This window comes from Helianthus annuus, chromosome 10, assembly GCF_002127325.2.
Source record: "Helianthus annuus cultivar XRQ/B chromosome 10, HanXRQr2.0-SUNRISE, whole genome shotgun sequence".
NCBI lineage: Eukaryota > Viridiplantae > Streptophyta > Magnoliopsida > Asterales > Asteraceae > Helianthus > Helianthus annuus.
Window position 1 is genome coordinate 47,989,053 of NC_035442.2, and position 19,651 is coordinate 48,008,703.

Below are 19,651 nucleotides of genomic sequence, written 5' to 3' on the forward strand. Positions count from 1 at the left end.
ACTCTTTGTACTCCCATCCGAATCCAAAATTCTTTATGTCAAACGGGCTAAACTTCTTGTAAGAACCTTTTTCATCACCTTTAATTGCCCCGTACTTTTTTAACAACGCAGTGATCAACCGACGATGAGGCACAATTTTTCTTTCCCCACTGTTGCGGCTTATCCAAATATTGTTCAACACTAGAAATCTGAAGGGAACCTTGGGAGAACCATGCCTCATCATATACAAAATCGGCACCTCTTGGAAACGCACCTCCATCTTGTCACCCCGCCGCGGGACGACATTGCGTGTACATAAAACCAATAACAATTTTGCTTCCATTCTCAGGTTCCGTCTATACAACTTCCCATGTGTCGTTCCTGGGAGGAAAAGGTAATCAAGCCTATTTTGCCATTGAGGATGCTTTTCGGGCTCGTGATAGAGATCTTTTAGGCTTGGATAGATGTATTCATTTGATGGTCCGTCATCAAACTTCGCTATGCGACGCAGTGAGTCAGAGGACATCTCAACTTTGACCCCGTTACATCATCCGACAAGCTTCATCTGTTTCGGAGCCTTAAACGGGGGACATTCGAGTGAAGCCATCCATTCTTGAATTTGAGTGTCATACATCTTCTTCACCTCGCCATCATAACACTTCAAGGCTGCCCCCCAACCCAATGCTTTGAACTTTGCGGTGATCCCGAATTGCCCAAAATCAGCTTCACGGATTTCCTTTTCACAAATAAATGCTTCACCTCTTTGTTTCAATTTGTTCATTTGTTCATGAAATAGATCCTCTCTCCATTCCGCGGGTTGGTCTAGCAATGAACCGGATGTCCAATCCGGCTTCGGACCCCTTGGAGGTGCATCCTCCTCCGAGTCCGGGTCGCCTATCCGTGTCAATCTCCTCCTCTTTTGTTGCGCATCTTCCCCTTGAGGCTTTCTAGACGAACTTGCAACTGCTTTTCCCTTTTTCATCACCATATCTACACACATTCATAAACCACGCAAAACAATTCAAGTTAGTTCAACTTCCCACTCTTCCCCACACTTGCTTAATGTTATGGGTATAAGTGTGCAAAAACCAAAATTTCATTCTTTCAAGCAAAATTTCGGCATGATATCCCCTATAATTCAGAATTTTTCTAAAACCTTTCACTAGACATCAAACACATTTATACCCATACATTCAATGGTTCACAAAATCCTACCGTCTATCTCATACAAGCAAGTATGTAAGCAAAACCATAATTGAAAACTTACAAACCTCAATGTACTTCAAAAAATGACAAGAAATTGCATACCTTAATGTTGTAGAAAATGAGAATAGCAAGCACTTCACTTCAAAACACAAACCCACAAAAAGCCCCAAATTTTCGGCTCCTAGGGTCCAAAAATCAACCAAGAGAATGTGGTTTTCTTCCAAATCTTTACCCAAAATCAGAATGCCTTGTGAAATTTTAGTCAAAAATGACCCAAAAATCACTTGATTTAGTTAAGATATGAAGAAGATGTGGAGATTTGTGGTTATGGTGGGCTAGGGTTCTAGAGAAAGAAAAAGAAAGATGGAGAAGAATAATACTTGTGGTTGGGGATCGATTGGATGGTATGTGTGGTTGGGGTTATTGTGGTGTTTATTAAATATATTATTATTAATTATTAAATAACTTTTCGGTTTTTTTATATATGAAACGACGACCAAAAGGGATCATTTGGCTTCACTCGGTACCGTAGCCTATGGCACCTTGCCGTAGGTTACGGTGGTGTCTGGGCATAAAGATCTCTGCCGTAAAACAGAAGCCAAGTGCCGTAAGGCAAATTTTTTATTGATGGTTGCCGTAAGCTACGCCACAGGACCGTAGCTTAACGGCAATAGCTGGGCGATTGGACCTGGCCAAAAACTCCGATTTGCCCAAAAAAAATGGTTCATGTTCTCTGTTTTTTTTAGCTTTTATAAATTTTATACTTTTTATTGTTTTTTTTATAATTTTTTAGAAACACGAAAATTATCCCTACCCCCCCATTAAAAACCCGTGTTGTCCTCAACACTATGTTCGGGAAATTCGTACGTATTTCCCCACACTTATTTCAAACACCGGTTCTAAACGGGACTTATTCAAACAAGACAAACTAAACTAAATATGTACAAAACATCAAACCTGGGCCTCTTTCAAATTTCCTCATCATCCAATGAGTGTAGAATGTAACCCACTTTATCAAGTTCGAGATTGTTGATGTCGTTACCTTCCAAATACGGTTTGAGCCGATGCCCGTTCACCGTTTGTTGCTTATTTGTTTGTTCGTCTTGTATATCAACATCTCCAAACCTCCCCACTCTTCGAATGACGTAAGGACCCATCCACTTGCTTTTGAATTTTCCCGCGAACATCTTCAACCTTGAATTATACAACCACACCTTTTGACCCACTTCAAAGTTCTTTTTCTTTATTTTTGCATCATGAACTTTCTTCAGCTTGTCTTTATATGCGGATGCACACTCATAGGCTTGACCCCGTATTTCCTCAGTCTCATTCAATTGTAGCTTTCGCACCCGACCCGCTTCGTCATAGTTTGCATTCACCGTTTTAATCGCCCAATATGCCCGATGTGCTAACTCCATAGGCAAATGACACCCTTTTCCATACACCATTCGATACGAAGTTGTATCAAGTGGAGTTTTGTAAGCCGTTCGATATGCCCAAATGCATCATCAAGTTTGGTCGACCAATCTTTTCTATCTGTTCTTACCGTCTTCATTAAAATCTCTTTAATTTGACAGTTGGACACTTCAACTTGACCACTCGTTTGCGATGATACGGTGTAGCTACACGGTGGTTCACATTATATCTTTTTAACAATTTCCCAAAATTGAAGTTCTTGAAATGTGAACCGCCATCACTTATTATCACCCTAGGCACATCGAGTCGAGCAAAAATATTGGATTGCACAAACTTACATACAACGGAGTGATCGTTAGTCCTCGTAGCGATAGCTTTAATCCATTTCGAAACGTAATCAACCGCAACCAATATATACAAGAACCCGTTTGAATTGGGAAAAGGACCCATGAAGTCTATTCCCCAAACATCAAATACCTCCACTACCAAAATTGGTTGTAACGGCATTTCATCCCGCTTCGAAATGCTTCCCACTCTTTGACAATTTATGCAATTTCGGGCATACTCACAGGAATCCTTGAAAATCGTGGGCCAATAAAACCCACTAGATAACACCCGATAACCCGTCTTGTTCCCACTAAAATGCCCTCCACATGCCGATGAATGAGCATGGGTCAAAATCTCTAAAACTTCAGTTTCGGGAACACACCTTCTTATCACTTGATCGGGTCCGATTTTGAACAAATCCGGTTCATCCGATATATATTGCTTCACTTGACTAAGAAATTGTTGTCGTCTCTTCTTCGTCCAATGATTCGGAATTGCACCCTTGGCCAAATAGTTCACGTAATGGGCATACCAAGGTGCAACAAAAGTAGGAACGGCTAGCAATTGTTCATCGGGAAACCGTTCATTAATTTCGTTCGTGTCATAAACACCTTCCAATGGGATCCGGGACAAATGATCCGCTACAACATTTTCACACCCCTTTTTGTCCCGAATCTCGAGATCAAACTCTTGCAACAAAAGCACCCAACGAATAAACTGGGGCTTTGCATCCTTCTTTTCCATTAAGTATCAAACCGCACTATGATCCGAATACACAATCACCTTGCTCCCCGAAATGTAAGATCTAAAATTGTCCAAGGCATACACCACCGCTAATAGTTCTTTCTCGGTTGTGGTGTAATTCAGTTGCGCCTCGGATAAAGTTTTGCTTGCATAATAGATCACCACCGGTTTCTTATCGACCTTTTGACTCAAAACCGCTCCAATGGTCGTGTCGCTTGCGTCACACAAAATTTCAAACGGCTTTGACCAATCCCGTGGTTGCAAGATAGGAGCCTTCACCAACTGTTCCTTCAAAACACGAAACACTTGCAAACATTCGTCAGTAAAATCAAATGGAACATCTTTCAATAATAAATTACATAAAGGTTTTGTAATTACACTAAAACCCTTAATGAATCTTCTATAGAATCCAGCATGTCCCAAAAACGATCTCACCCCTTTAACATTCTTTATTGGGGGTACAGATGAAATTACCCGAATTTTTGCTTTGTCTACCTCCATTCCCCGGTCCGAAATCACGTGCCCCAACACAATACCATCTTGAACCATAAAATGGCTCTTTTCCCAACTTAGCACCAAAGTGGTCTCTACACATCTTTTTAAAACTTTTTCTAATTCATCAAGACAAGACTCGAAACTTGGGCCAAAGATGGAAAAATCATCCATAAACACTTCAAGAGATTCCACGACCATGTACGAAAATATACTCATCATACATATTTGGAATGTGGCCGGGGCATTACATAGTCCAAATGGCATTCGCCGAAAAGCAAATGTACCATATGGACATGTAAACGTGGTTTTGTGTTGGTCGTCCGGGTGAATAGCAATTTGGTTATATCCCGAGTACCCATCCAAAAAACAATAATATTTTTGATCGGAAAGTTTTTCAATTATTTGGTCAATGAAGGGTAACGGGAAATGGTCTTTGGATGTAGCGGCATTTAACTTTCTATAATCAATGCAAACTCGCCACCCGGTGACCGGGCGGGTGGCAATTTGCTCACCTTGCTCGTCTTTTATTACCTGGATGCCGGATTTTTTAGGCACTACCTGAGTCGGACTTACCCACGCACTGTCCGATATGGGATAAATGATCCCCGCATCCAACCACTTGATAACTTCCTTCTTGACCACCTCTCTCAAATTCGGGTTCAACCTTCTTTGTGTTTCACGAGTTGGCTTTGCGTCTTCACTTGTAATGATTTTGTGCATCACAATGGACGGACTAGTACCTTTTAAATCGGCTATCGTCCACCCAATTGCCGCTTTGTGAGCCTTCAACACCCGTATTAATTCCTCCTCTTGAGCTACCGCCAAATTAGAAGCAATGATCATCGGTAAGGTGTCATTCTCCCCCAAAAATGCATACTTTAAATGCTTCGGTAGCTCTTTTAATTCCACACTTGGTGGACATTCCAAGGAAGGCTTTGTGCCCGAATCAATTTCCACCGGTAGAGTGTCCATTTGGTGGGTCCATGGCGGTCTTCCTTCTTTCACCGCAAGAGCTTCTTGCTCCTTCTCTTCCTTTTCCAAATCACATGCATGCACCTGCAATGACACATCACAAACACAAGAACTCAAAATTTCTTCTTCGAACTCCTTCGGGTCGTATCCATTTATGAAATCTGCTAGAAAACACTCATCAGCATAAACGTTAGTACCGTTAGTAAAAACATTTAATCTCATCTTTTTATTACCGAATGTCATGTCGACCGTACCATATCGACAATCAATAACGGCATGTGCGGTGTTCAAAAATGGCCGACCCAAAATAACATTTTGTTGTTGAATTGGGTCCGCGGATGAGTAATCTAGCACAAGAAAATCCATGGGATAATAAAACTCATCAACCTTAACTATCACATCCCGTACAATACCCCGGGGAAGTTTGTGAGACAAATCGGCTAATACCACCATTGTTTTAAACGTTTCAATGGACCAAAATCGTATTGGTCATATAACCCCCTGGTAGGATACTTACTCCGGCTCCAAGATCCAATAACGCCCTTGCAGTTTGAAAATTTCCAACTTGGATGTTTATGAGAGGCGTTCCCGGATCTTGTAGCTTAGGAGGAAGATCTCCTTTCAATACTGCACTTACCCGCTCCGTCAAGTCAACCAATTTAGGCACTTTTTGTTGCCTCTTTTGGGTACACAATTTTTTTAAAAACTTGGCGTAAGCGGGTACCTGTTTGATTGCTTCAAGTAAAGGAAGATTAATTTTTACCTATTTAAAAACCTCCCACATTTCCTCTTTTTGAGGACCCCGTTTTGAAATAAAATTTTTCCTATCGGATCTAATAAAGCCGAGGGAAATGGTACTTGACTAGTTCCCTCATCTTCATTTTTATTTCCTTGTTCTTTATTAATTTCGGGTTTTTCAAAATTGGGTTTTTTTAGAAGAAACAATAGTTGGTTCATTTTCTTCCTCACTATCTTGACCCGTTATATCTTCAACCACCCCATCGACCAAATCCGATGAAGGATTGGTTTTGTACTCTTTCCTACTTCTCAAAACACTTACATGGTGAATGTTAACATTATTACCTCTTGAAGTACTATGAGAGGGGTTTACCTTAGTGTCGCTTGGTAATTGACCTTTGTTTTTCTTCAATTCTGACACTTCGATTGCAAGTTGACCCATCTGGGTGGTCAAAGTTTGAATTGCTTTATCTCGGGCCTTATCTTTTTGTATGAGAGCGTCATCCATTTGATTCCTCTTTTGCATCTCCGCTTGCATGCTCTTCAACATATCCATCATTTCGTTTCCACCCGAAGACCCCCTTGTTCTTGACCCGTTTGATATTGTCTTTGGTATCCTTGGTTGTTCCCACCTCGATATCCACTCTGATTATTGTAAGGTTGGCGCGAACCAAAGTTACCTTGGTTACCTTGAAAATTCGGGTTTGCTTGATTTGTAGGGTTCCCATAACGAAAGTTTGGGTGGTTTCTCAACCCGGGGTGGTAAGTGTTAGAATTCATATTAAAGTTTCTGCCACCCCCTCCTTGACCTTGTACCGCATTAACTACTTCACATTGCCCTTCCAACACTCCTTGGCAATTTTCAGCCGCATGACCTATTTCATTGCAAATAGCACAAACATCATAAATTTGATTAGAGGTTTGTACATTACCATCATCAACCGCATGCACTTGTGTTCGGGTAACGGCCGGTCGTGCTCTCCTTGATGCTTGAGCTTTCCTCTTTGAAGTAATTGCCATTTGTTCCAAGAATTCCCAATCATCATTCTCATAATTTGTGCCAAAAGACCCATTTTTAATGGACATCAAATCACGAGCATCTTTGGCACTCAACCCCTCGTGGAAGGCATTCATCAACTCCCAAAGTTCAATTCCATGATGAGGGCAATTTTTGATCATCATGTTGAAACGCTCAAAGGCTTCATGAAACATTTCACCTTGTTGTTGTTGAAAACTCCTCAACCCTTTTCTAGCATCATTGGTCTTTTGGGCGGTATAAAACTCATCTAGGAAAATTTGTTGCATTTCCGCCCAAGTGTAAATAGATGCTGAAGGCAAACTGTAGAACCACTTCTTTGCCTTATCCTCCAAAGAAAATTGAAACAAGACCAACTTGACATCATCAGCCGAAACACCTTGACTCCTAAGAGTATTACAAATTGAGTCATAGGCTTCCAAATGGAAATAAGGCTCCTCCGTTGCTAGACCCTTATATTTCGGCAAACTTTGTAAGGAATTAGTCCTTACTTCAAAAGTTCTTCCTTGGTTGTTGTGAGGAATAACCACCGGTGAAGGATTATGAGTAATCACCGGCCTAAAATGCGCTTCAATACCCCTCGCATGTTCTCTAAGATGCCTTCTTGGTACACCAAACCTACCCCTTGGACGAACAAGACCCATTGGTCTTGGTATATGCTCTTGTGGTGCAAATGGTTGTTGAAATTGTTGTTGTGGCATCAGTGGGTGTTGAATTGGCCTTTGGAATTGCGGTTGTACATTCTGTGGACGAGCTTGTTGCAATGGTATAGGACGTTGCACTTGTGGCCCTTGTGGCCTCGGCCTAACGTGTTGTGGTATGAGTTGTTGTTGTTGTGGCACTCCACCAACACTTGGCATTCCTTGAAGTTGACCTTGCACATAACCAAACTCTCCTTGATCTCCATCACCCCCCATAAGCATACCCATCTTCATCATAACCCTCAAATTCCTCATATCCCTCATCATAACCATCTCCTTGAATTCCCGAAGATTGCCCAAATGGAAGAGTCGAGTATTGAAAACCCGACTGGTTCGATGGTCTAAAAGTAGAAGTGGCATGGACAATGGTTGAATTTGGTGCTATAGTATAATTTGAATATGATTGACCCGCACCAGGAAAGAAGTGAGATAATGGTGGAATGGTAGAGGAAGGGTTAAAAGTAACGGATGGTTCTTCTTGAGTGGTAGTGGGTTGTGTGGTATTAGTTGGTGTAACATTTTGAAGTAAAGTAGGTTCGGTGGTAGTGGTTGGAATGGTGGTATTAGTGAAGGTTGAGTGGTTGTTGGTATAAATGGTGGAACAGGTTCACCCGTAGTGGGTGGTGGTTGTGGTGAACCCATGTATCTCAATGGTGTAATCGGTGTAATTGGTGTTGTTGGTGAACCGCTAATTGTGTTTTCCCTTAACAAAATCCTGTTTGCTCGCAAAGTTCGTTCGATTTTCGGATCAAATGCTAATGGTGAAAGCTTGTGAGAGCTTCTAGTACGCATGCACCTGTAAATACCTGCACACTAACACACCCAGCGTAAACCAGAAAAATAACAAACTTAGAAAGAACAAAAATAACACACGTTGCGCACTACTCCCCGGCAACGGCGCCAAAATTTGACGTGCAGTTGTGGTCACAATCAAATTTAATCTAAATACTACTAAATAGTTAGTGTCAAGTGGGTATCGAACACAGAGAGTTTGTGGAATATGTGTTATTTCAAAGTTTATCTAAATTAACTAAATTAGACTAATTGCAATAAAATTAAATTCAAGAGTTGGATTGATTGATTTGGTTTTTAAAACTAAGATTACTATTCTAATTGCAAAATGAAAGTGTTGGTTGTAAACAATTTAGAGACAAATGACCATCTTTAGTTTTCGGTTTGCTTCAACGTTTGTGCTATCATCCACTAGAAAGAACTACATAGACATAGTTCATATGTAATTACTTGTTGTGATAAAAGGGAACGAAGTACACAGATTCCTAGAACGTGAGGTTGTAACCCAATGACCAATTAACCCTTACCCAATCCTAATTCTACCCATGATATCTCGATTGCCAACAGCACCAAGAACGTATGGTTTCAAACTAGAATAACATAAGAATCAACAATTTACAAGCGAATAATCACACACCATAATAAACAAAACATAGTTAAAGTTTACCATTCTAGAAATATGGAATCAAAACACAACCGTCTCAAACAAACCTTCAACCAAAGATGACCACCATAAGTTTAGCCGCACATGGCTTGGACAATCATCATAACAAAAGTCTTAATGTTCATCAAGATCAAAACAACAAAAATTAATGATAAGGATAGTGTTCTTCACTCCCAAGTCTCCAATATATGCTCCAAATCCGTTTGCCTCCAGGTTGTAACTGAATACCCATGATAAGGGACCATAAAACATCTTCAAGACGGCATTTAATGTGGAAGCTACAAGATGAGGGCAGTCGGCGAAGCAAGCTACGGCGCCTGCCGTAGCTTACGGCAGTCAACAGGGTAAAATGTCAACACATGGCGCCGTAAGCTACGCCGCCTGCCGTAGCTTACGGTGCCCAATTGTTCCTTACGACGGTTCTCCTCTGATCTACGCCGGATACTTGTGCACATGTTGGGTGCCGTAGTCTACGGCAGTAGCCGTAGGTTACGGCGCTGAGTTATCTTTTTTTCTTGTTTCTCCATTAAAACGTGCTTTCTTCTAATCTTTGACTCCCCGACTTCTAGCATCCATTCAAACCACTTAGAACCTGCATTTTGAGCACTTTAACACCTGCACCATCAAACGTAGAGTGGTTACCAAGTTCAAGCAATTAACCGAATAAAGCATGAAATGTGCATATATTTAAACCTTTTAAGGGTTGTCCTACGGATCACCCGTTACACTCATGTTTGTGTCAGAAATTACCAACCGTCGGGATCTTACGGTTCTGTTTTCAGTAACTGAAACTTGGGCACGGGGCGTGTTAAGTGGGCACGGCCCCGTGTTCAGCTTACTGTCTGACTTAAAATAATGCCAAGACACCACGGACAAATGATAAGAAAGATTCACCTTCAACATAAGAAACTAGTGATTAAAGTCATTAATACATAACCAAATAAAAAGTGCGAAAAGATTAAAAATAAAAAGTATTACACTAGACACCTGTCTTCACCAAGTGATGTAAGAGACTTAGGCAAACATGGCCTTTGATTATCAAGAACTCTTACAATCAATCTTGGATCCCGAGACTACTCAACCACTCTATGATGGATGATGGATGATGGTGGTGGATGATGGTGTTGTTGTGGTGGTGGAGTGTGGGTGAAGTGTGAGAGAGGTGGTGTGCCAAGGGATGGGTTGCAAATGAGCCAAGCACCCCTATTTATAGCCTGCACAGAAGCCCGGGCACGGCCCCGTGTCCATTGGGCATGGCCCCATGTCCACCCATCTTCTCTTTCTTCATTAATTGCAGTTTGTCTGCATTAGTTGACCACGCCCCCGTGTCCGCGGGGCACGACCCCGTGTGTAGAAGCGTATCTGTACTATCAAGATTTCCTCAGATTCTGTGAATCTTAGAGTTGACCACGGCCCCATGTCCGCTGGGCACGCCCCCGTGGTGGGTGATAGAAGTTTCTTCAACTTTGTCTTTTCTGCAGACACTTGGGCATGCCCCCGTGCTCACTGAGCACGGGGCGTGTTCATCCTTCTATTCTCTTGTTTTTGCTTGGGAAGATGCTGTCGGGGGGTCGGGCATGCCACGTTTGTTCCTTTTCTTGTATTTATGTTGGATTTAGCTGCCATTTTGCTTCTTTTGTTCATTTAAGCTCATATAATCCTGAAAATACAAAAGGAAGACAAAAACAAACTTTTTCCAACATTAGTACTAAAAAAGGGTTAGTTTTATGCCACAATTGATGTAATTTATATGTTGCATTTTGCACACATCATTACACATTCCATACTATCACCAATTTTCATCACTTATGCCCCGATTGATTCATAAGAGTTGACTCCCATATGTCGCTGACTAGGGTTAAGGATTTGATTGAAGCCAATTTGCTGGTGCTCGTTGCCGGTAGTCAGGGTCGTCCTAATACTGAGGTCGGTAAGGTACTACGCTTATCCTTTTGTCCATCGTTCTTGCAAGTTGATTGAGTAATACACGGTATGCTTCTAGAGTGTTGCAGAAGTGATTGCACTTCGGGATCTAAGGCGTCAATACATTGAGTTCCAGCAAACGAAGAGGAGTGAGAATGGTATAGACCAATCATTTGACGCTGCGACATCCAACTCAGGGACGTTCGTACAAGCACCTAACATTCTACACAGTTCACTAGGCATTCAGATGGGTGTTCAGGTAATACTCGATAGCATCAAGATTCGTAAGGGTTCAGAGGGAAGTGAAAGGACGACGTCCATGCAGGAGACAGCCATTGCTATGACCCCTATGGATCGTTGTGTTTCACAATGATCAAATAACAGAACAGAACCCCTTTTTCACTTGTTAAGCCTCACTGGGACTCGTATTCACCCCACATTGTTATTATGTGTGCACCCACAATAATATTGTGATTTGCATGCTCGTCTCAGTTCCTCCTAACTCATGTCAAATGGTTCTTCAAACTCAGATATCAAACGGAGGTTATCAAAATGATAAGATCACATAAATCCAAGGACTATGAGATACTATCAACACATCATAATGTAAACAAGCAATTCATGTAATCATGCTATAGTGACGAGTGTGTGTCCGTACTCTACATCATAAACAAATGTGTACTGGTCATGTAATGTATGCAGCAGGTAAAAAGACGAACCTTGCAATCTGGAGCTGAGTGTCATGGTCGTATTTACGTATTCAGAACTGTTCGGTCATAGTCTGGTTTTATAAAAACATTTTTAAAACGAAGTTCACTATAACCTGGCTCTGATACCAAACTGTCACACCCCCAAAATACCACATGCGAAATCCCCCGTGAGGCGTGTGACGTACCAGGATCTAGCTACTAATCATATTGAACTCATAACAAGATTTCAAATAAAAGCTTTCATTCATTAAGCTAAAGTGTTACAAAACATTATTTATAACTCGTAATGTTCAGCGGAAGCATAATACAAAGTTTAATCAAAACCCATGTGTATGTAATCAACTAGTCTCGTTTCAAGTTTCCATGTGTCACGACCCATAACCACTCCAGCATCCCAGATAGCAAGTTCCACATCCACACATATCAATAACCTACGAGCATGCACACAAGTGTATCAGACAACGCTGGTGAGTCAACGGTTAACACAGAAAGCCCATAACGACTCTCCTCCATGCAAGCTCCAGCTGAGTACCTATGGTCCTGTAAAGCATGTAGTAACGAGTCAACAACTAGTTGAGTGAGTTCACAGTTGGGTGTTCGTTTTAGTTGTTTCAAAAATAGTTTCCTTTGTCTGGCATCCTGCCGTGGGGGTTACCCCATAGTTTTAAAACGTGACTTGTTAATTTCCCAGTTACTCCGGCACTCCAGCCGTGGGGGCTACCCCATGTTAGTTATCAGGCATTTCGGCCGTGGGGGCTACCCCATGCGTACACTAGACTCGTTACCATATCGACTGCTGACTGTAGTCATGTTTATGTGCCCTGAAAACATCAATGTCTATCATCATTGACGTGCCCCAGATCCATTAGTTCACGCCCGTCCTCTGCGGCACGGTGTGAGGTTTGTCAGACCTAAATAGCGCTATCTAACTAATGACCCGCTCGCCATTGGCCCGGCGATTAAGTCGATACAAAAAGGAGGGACTTCGTGATAGAGTTTTAGTCTAGTACGAGTTATCCGTCCATCCGGACGAGGAATCACATTCCTGAGCCATAGCCGTCCTACCCAAGGAGGACGAGGAACCCACGTTCCTTAACCCCGTTCCCAACCCAGGGAATCCCATGCTTTGTAGAGGGTGTGAACTCACCTCGGTTTGCTCGGTAGTAACACAGAAGGGTCAATCAATTTGCAAGTAGTCAATCACGTCCTAACATAGATACCGCTTATAATCAGATTCAAACCAAGCAGTGCACATACAAGTAGCAATCACGGTGTAAAAGTTTAACAGATTCAGTTAATAGTAACACATATACAGTCCATAAGTTCAACCCAACTACTCAAGCCCAAATCATGCATCAACGGTTAACACAGAAAGCCCATAAGCCCGGCCCATTAATCGTAGGCCCATAAATACGTAAGCCCATTAAGTGTGGTTGCGAGTCGCAACAAGACTCGCAACTACACGGTCTCGGGTTGTGCTGCTTTTTGGTTGCGAGTCGTAACCGGATTCGCAACTGAGGTCTCGAGTTATGCTGTTTGTGTTGATCATAGGTGGTTGCGAGTCGCAACCACGGTTTCGGCTTGTCATGTTATGGTTGCGAGTCGTAACCTGATGTTCTCGACTCGCAACTGATGTCGCAACATGGAGATTTCGAGTCGCAACCAGGGGTCTCGACTCCCCAACAGTTGCTGATTCTGCACAGTTGTACTATCCAATAGAATTTGAATGTCATGCAACACAAATATTGTACTATCCACTAAAACATGTTTTGTTGTCTAACAATTCATGAAATCAGATTAAACAAGCAGAATTTCAAACATTCAAAGCACATTCAAGTTTGTTCTTCATGTTCTTCAACATTCAAACACATATTCATCATGTTCATAACATAATTAACCCTTATTCAACAAGATTATGTACACCCATCAAGATACAATTTACTAGCATGCATCCTAACATTCGGTTTCCATTTAACACCCAACCCCCCCCCCCCTCGTACAAACACCCCATTCTTCGGATCCTTTATTAACCCGATTACATAATAAATACAAACCGATTTCATGCCCCTTACAACTAGTGGTTCAATCTCCTTTAAACACAAGCATCATCCATCCGAAATCAAGCATGTTAACCGGTTCATTATTATCATACATGTAATATCATCCTTTTTGTCAACAATTACAACTTTCTATCAACCAACACTTATCATAACAATTAGCAAGCAAACAAAGTGTCAAAATCATCAATTCAAGCACAACACTTAACATGATTCACTAACCGGTTAGGAGGTATGAAGGGTGAACTCCAAATGTTGATTTCCAAGCTTGAATCCAAGGGCCAAGTGTGAGCCGATTACTTGGAGTGTGTTTGTGTTGCTTAGGGTTTTGTAGGAGAGAAGATAGGAGAGTGTGTGTGTTGTTCAACAAAAATGGCAAGCATGGTAACAAGTATGGTATATATATACTCCACAAGTGCAACCTAAGGGCTTTGCTAACCGGTTAAGAGGTCACGGCCCAAAGGCCCACTCGGTCACTATTCACTCGAGACCTCATGGTCTCGAGTCGGGTTCTTTGTTTTCGGGTTGGGTTCTCGGTTCACTTATAACACGTATATATATATATGCACACAAACAAGACACATATCGCATAAAAGGGTCACGTTTATCATTACGTTTAATCAGTTAACTAGTCACATAACGTACAAGTATGTTACATCAAGACACAACGAAGGTTTTAGATTTCGAGTTGTCACATCATCCCCAAGTTGAAAGAAATTTCGTCCCGAAATTTGATGGCACTCACTGAGGAAGCTAGTTAAGTTGCAAGGTTTTCCCGGTTATCCTGGGGTGTCACATCCACCCCCCGTTGATCTGGAATTTCGTCCCGAAATTCCGTAGCTTCAGCCTCAGTAGCGGTTGTACTGTTCTCAAACAGTTGGGGATACTTTTGTTTCATCCGATCTTCGCGCTCCCAGGTGAACTCTGGGCCGCGACGTGAGTTCCAACGAACTCGAACGAGAGGTATTCTAGTACTCTTGAGGACCTTAACATCCCGGTCCGTGATTTCGACTGATTCTTCGACGAATTTCAACTGTTCGTCGATCGTAAGTTCCTTCAGAGGAACTACGTGGGTCTCATCTGACAGACACTTCTTCAGATTCGACACATGGAAAATGTTGTGAACTGCACCGAGTTCCGCTGGTAAGTTCAGTCTGTAGGCCACCTTGCCTATTTTCTCAATGATTTCGAATGGTCCAACGTATCGTGGGTTAAGTTTGCCTCGTTTACCAAAACGAACCACACCCTTCCAGGGTGAAACTTTGAGTAATACCCGCTCCCCAACCTGGAGCTCAAGTGGTTTCCTGCCCTTATCGGCGTAGGCTTTCTGACGGTCTCGAGCGGCCGCCATGCGTTGTCGTATTTGAGCAATCCGCTCAGTAGTGTCTACCACATGTTCTGGACCAGTGATTTGACTATCCCCCACCTCTGCCCAACAAAGAGGTGACCGGCATTTACGTCCGTACAATGCCTCAAACGGAGCAGCTTTAATGCTGGTGTGGTAGCTGTTATTATACGAGAATTCCACGAGTGGTAGATGCCTTTCCCAGCTGTTGCCAAAGTCGATTACACAAGCGCGAAGCATGTCTTCTAATGTCTGGATAGTGCGCTCGGACTGCCCGTCCGTCTGTGGGTGATATGCTGTGCTCATATCTAGACGTGAGCCAAAAGACTTGTGCATTGCTTGCCACAGTTCCGAAGTAAAACGTGCATCTCGATCAGAGATGATAGAGGTGGGCACCCCGTGCCTCGAAACAACTTCCTTGAGGTATGTTTCCGCTAAAGTGGAGAATTTATCCGTCTCCTTAATTGCCAAGAAGTGTGCGGATTTTGTGAGTCGATCCACGATCACCCAGATAGTATCGTTTCCGCGCTGAGATCTTGGTAGGCCAGTAACGAAATCCATGGAAATTTGCTCCCATTTCCATTGTGGTATCTCTGGTTGTTGGAGTAGGCCTGAGGGTTTCTGATATTCCGTCTTGACTCGCGCACAAGTCAAACACTTGCTGACGTAAGTTGCTATGTGGGCCTTCATGCTAGGCCACCAATACGTAGTTTTAATATCGTGGTACATCTTGTCCGAACCAGGGTGTACCGAGTAGCGAGATTTGTGTGCTTCATCCATCACAAGCTCTCGTAAGTCGCCATAGAGTGGGACCCAAATACGTCCTGTTACGTAGTAAGCACCGTCTTCCTTCTGTTCTAGGCGTTGTCTTGACCCGCGTAGGGCTTCGGCTCTAACGTTTTCTGGTTTCAGTGCTTCTATCTGAGCAGCTCGTATTTGCGAAGGTAGACTAGAATGGATCGTGAGTTGTAGAGCTCTTACGCGCTTAGGCGCAGTGTCCTTTCGACTGAGGGCGTCAGCCACAACATTGGCCTTGCCCGGGTGATACCTGATGGAGCACTCGTAGTCATTCAGTAGCTCGACCCATCGTCGTTGCCGCATATTCAGTTCCTTCTGCTTGAATATGTGCTCTAGGCTCCTGTGGTCAGTGTAGATTGCGCACTTGGTTCCGTACAGGTAATGCCGCCATAGTTTAAGTGCGAAAACAACAGCTCCCAGCTCTAAATCATGCGTAGTGTAGTTCTTCTCGTGAACTTTGAGTTGTCGTGAGGCGTAAGCTATGACTTTATCTCGTTGCATCAATACACAACCAAGACCTTGAATTGATGCATCACAATAAACCACAAAATCTTCTGTGCCCTCTGGCAGTGAAAGGATAGGTGCACTACAAAGTCTATCCTTTAGATGCTGAAAAGCTAACTCTTGTGCATTTCCCCAATGATAGACAACGCCTTTCTGCGTTAGTAGGGTGAGAGGCTGCGCGATCTTAGAGAAATCCTTAATGAATCTCCTGTAGTAACCTGCCAATCCCAAGAATTGGCGAATCTCCTTTGGTGTGTGAGGCGCAGGCCAGTTCTTAATAGAGTCCACTTTGGATGGATCAACGTGAATCCCATCCTTGTTCACCACATGCCCTAAGAAATGGACTTCGCGAAGCCAGAAGTCGCACTTCGAAAACTTTGCGTAAAGCTGTTCTGTTCGAAGGAGTTCCAAAATAAGTCGTAGATGCTGTTCGTGCTCCTCTTTACTCTTAGAATAGATCAGGATGTCATCGATGAAGACTATAACGAACTTGTCCAGGTACGGCTTGCAAACTCGGTTCATCAGGTCCATGAAAACTGCGGGTGCGTTCGTCAGCCCAAACGGCATGACCAAAAACTCATAGTGCCCATATCGAGTTCTAAAGGCTGTCTTAGAGACATCCTCTTCTCGAACTCTCAGCTGGTGATATCCCGATCTCAGGTCGATCTTTGAATAGTAGCTCGACCCCTGCAACTGGTCGAACAAGTCGTCAATGCGTGGTAGAGGATAACGATTCTTCACCGTCACCTTGTTAAGTTCACGATAGTCGATACACATTCTGAAGGTACCGTCCTTCTTCTTCACAAATAGCACTGGGGCTCCCCAAGGCGATGAGCTAGGACGAATGAAACCCTTATCCAAGAGTTCTTGTAGTTGCGTGGAGAGTTCTTCCAACTCTGATGGAGCTAAACGATAAGGTGCACGGGCTACAGGCGCAGCTCCAGGAGCTAGTTCAATCTGAAACTCGACTTGGCGATGGGGTGGGAGACCAGGTAATTCCTCAGGGAATACCTCAGGATAGTCCCGTACAACTGGAAAGTCTTCTAGCTTCTTCTCTTTCTCTGTGGTGTCAGTAACTAGAGCCAAAACTGCAGTGTGACCCTTTCGTAAGCACTTCTGGGCCTTAAGAAGAGAGATGATGTTCTCAACAGCACTTCTCTTGTCGCCACGAATCATGAGAGGTTCACTACCTAAACCAGGAATACGAACGATCTTCTCGTTGCAAAGAATCTCTGCTCGGTGTTGGGATAACCAATCCATCCCAATGACAACGTCGAAACTACCCAAGACGATAGGAATAAGGTCAATAGAGAAGGTCTGGTCAGCGAGGACAAGTTGGCAACCTTTGACTACGTGTGAGGCCTCCAAACTCTTACCATTAGCTAGCTCTACAGTGTGCTTGTCGCTCAGGGGTGTTGGAATACGCTTAAGCATTTTACTAACTTCTAGTGACACATAGCTAGCATCGGCACCCGAATCAAATAAGACTGTAACATAAAAGTCGTCGAGAAGGAACTTACCCGTCACCACGTTGGGATCATTCCTTGCTTCACCTTGGCCAATCACGAACACTCGTCCCCTAGCACCATTGTTGTTGTTGTGGTTCCCATTGTTACCATTCCCCTGATTGTTGTTGTTGTTGTTCTGGTTCAGTTGGGGACAATCTTTCTTGAAGTGGCCTTCAGCTCCACACTGAAAGCACCCTTTGTTGTTACCCTGCTGCTGCCGCTGGTTCTGCTGAGGTTGCTGACGGTTCTGATTGGCGGGGTATGCACTCCTGCAATCCTTTGCAACATGACCAGGCTTGTTGCACCGATGACAGTTGCCCCTGGTGCATGGCCCACTGTGGTGTAGGTTGCAACGATTGCATTTGGGGTGACTCCCCTTGTACCCACCATGACTTTGACCACCAGACGATTGCTGACTGGGGCTCTTGTGGTCGTCAGTCTTTCTTTGCTGAGACTGAGATTGCACAGAAGTTGAACCCTTGCTTGAAGTTCCATCCCATTTCCGTTTGTCCCCACTAGAAGTACCAGAAGTAGTTGCAGCACCTATGCGCTTTGGTAACTTGTTCTGCTCCACCGCTTGGTCAGTAAGACGGTGAGCCAACTGAACAACCTGCTGGATAGTAGTCAAGTTTGCTGAAGTCACATGGCTTTGGATCTCTAGCACCAAGCCCTTGAGATAAAGTTCAATTCGCTTATACGGAGGGTCCACCATAGTAGGACACAACAAGGCAAGCTCATGCGATCTCTTAGTGTATGCCTCAATCTCTGACCCCGTCATCTTGAGGTTGTAGAACTCATCTTCCAGCTTATGGATGTCATCGCGACTGCAGTATTCCTCCTTAACCATTTCCTTGAAAGTTTCCCATGGGGTGGCGTTGGCAGCAACCAACCCCAGCATTTGCACTTGAGCATTCCACCACGTGAGGGCCAAACCCTCGAGAGTACCAGTAGCATACTTCACCCTGCGCGCTTCAGGGCATTCACACATTTCGAACACAGACTCTAGTTTCTCAAACCAGTGTAGGAGACCTACTGCTCCTTCAGTTCCGCTAAAAGTAGTGGGTCGGCAGTCCATAAAGGTCTTAAATGTGCACACCGGTGCCTGAGCATATTGACCTAAGGTAGGTGGAAAGAAAGACAGAATTTAACACAAAGGTTGGTTCACGAGAGTAGGGTCCTAAAGATCCTAGAACAAATTCGGACTGCAGGATATACCTCCTGCGTTCGCAGCTGCAAGTGTTGCGGCAACTCGTTCGTTGATCAAAGCCGTCAACTGGGCTTGTGTCATGTTAACGCGTCCAGACATGATTCTTCATAACAAGAGTAATACGAGTGAGAGAGGTTCGCGAAAGCACGATAGTAGGATAGAGTAAGCACGCACGTGTTCAATCAACAGTGGTTATACTAATCAAGCATACCATGGGCAATGTACTATGTTACTAACAAGTAGGCAATATACACATATCATATTACCTAGTATGTCGAGCCTTGCATGTGGAGTGGAGCGTCGTTGTGGACCGTTGAGCACTGTACCGGTTATAGTCTGGTTTTAACAAAAACGTTTTCCCTTTATTAAAACCAAGTTCACTATAACCAATGGCTCTGATACCAATCTGTCACACCCCCAAAATCCCACCTGCGGAGTACTACCGCTTGGAGGCGTGACTAACCAGGATCCAGCCACCAATCATACTGAACAAGCATATAAATAACCATATAAGTTGTAAGCGGAAGCA

The 19,651-nt window shown here is 43.3% G+C and overlaps 1 non-coding gene across 1 annotated transcript; it reads left to right on the top strand.

Annotated features, from left to right (window-relative positions):
- The first annotated feature begins 7,027 nt into the window (after positions 1–7,027).
- LOC118483648 lies at positions 7,028–7,133 on the top strand. Its single transcript, XR_004870935.1, has one exon. It is a non-coding gene; the product is annotated as a small nucleolar RNA R71 (small nucleolar RNA).
- Positions 7,134–19,651: the final 12,518 nt, after the last annotated feature.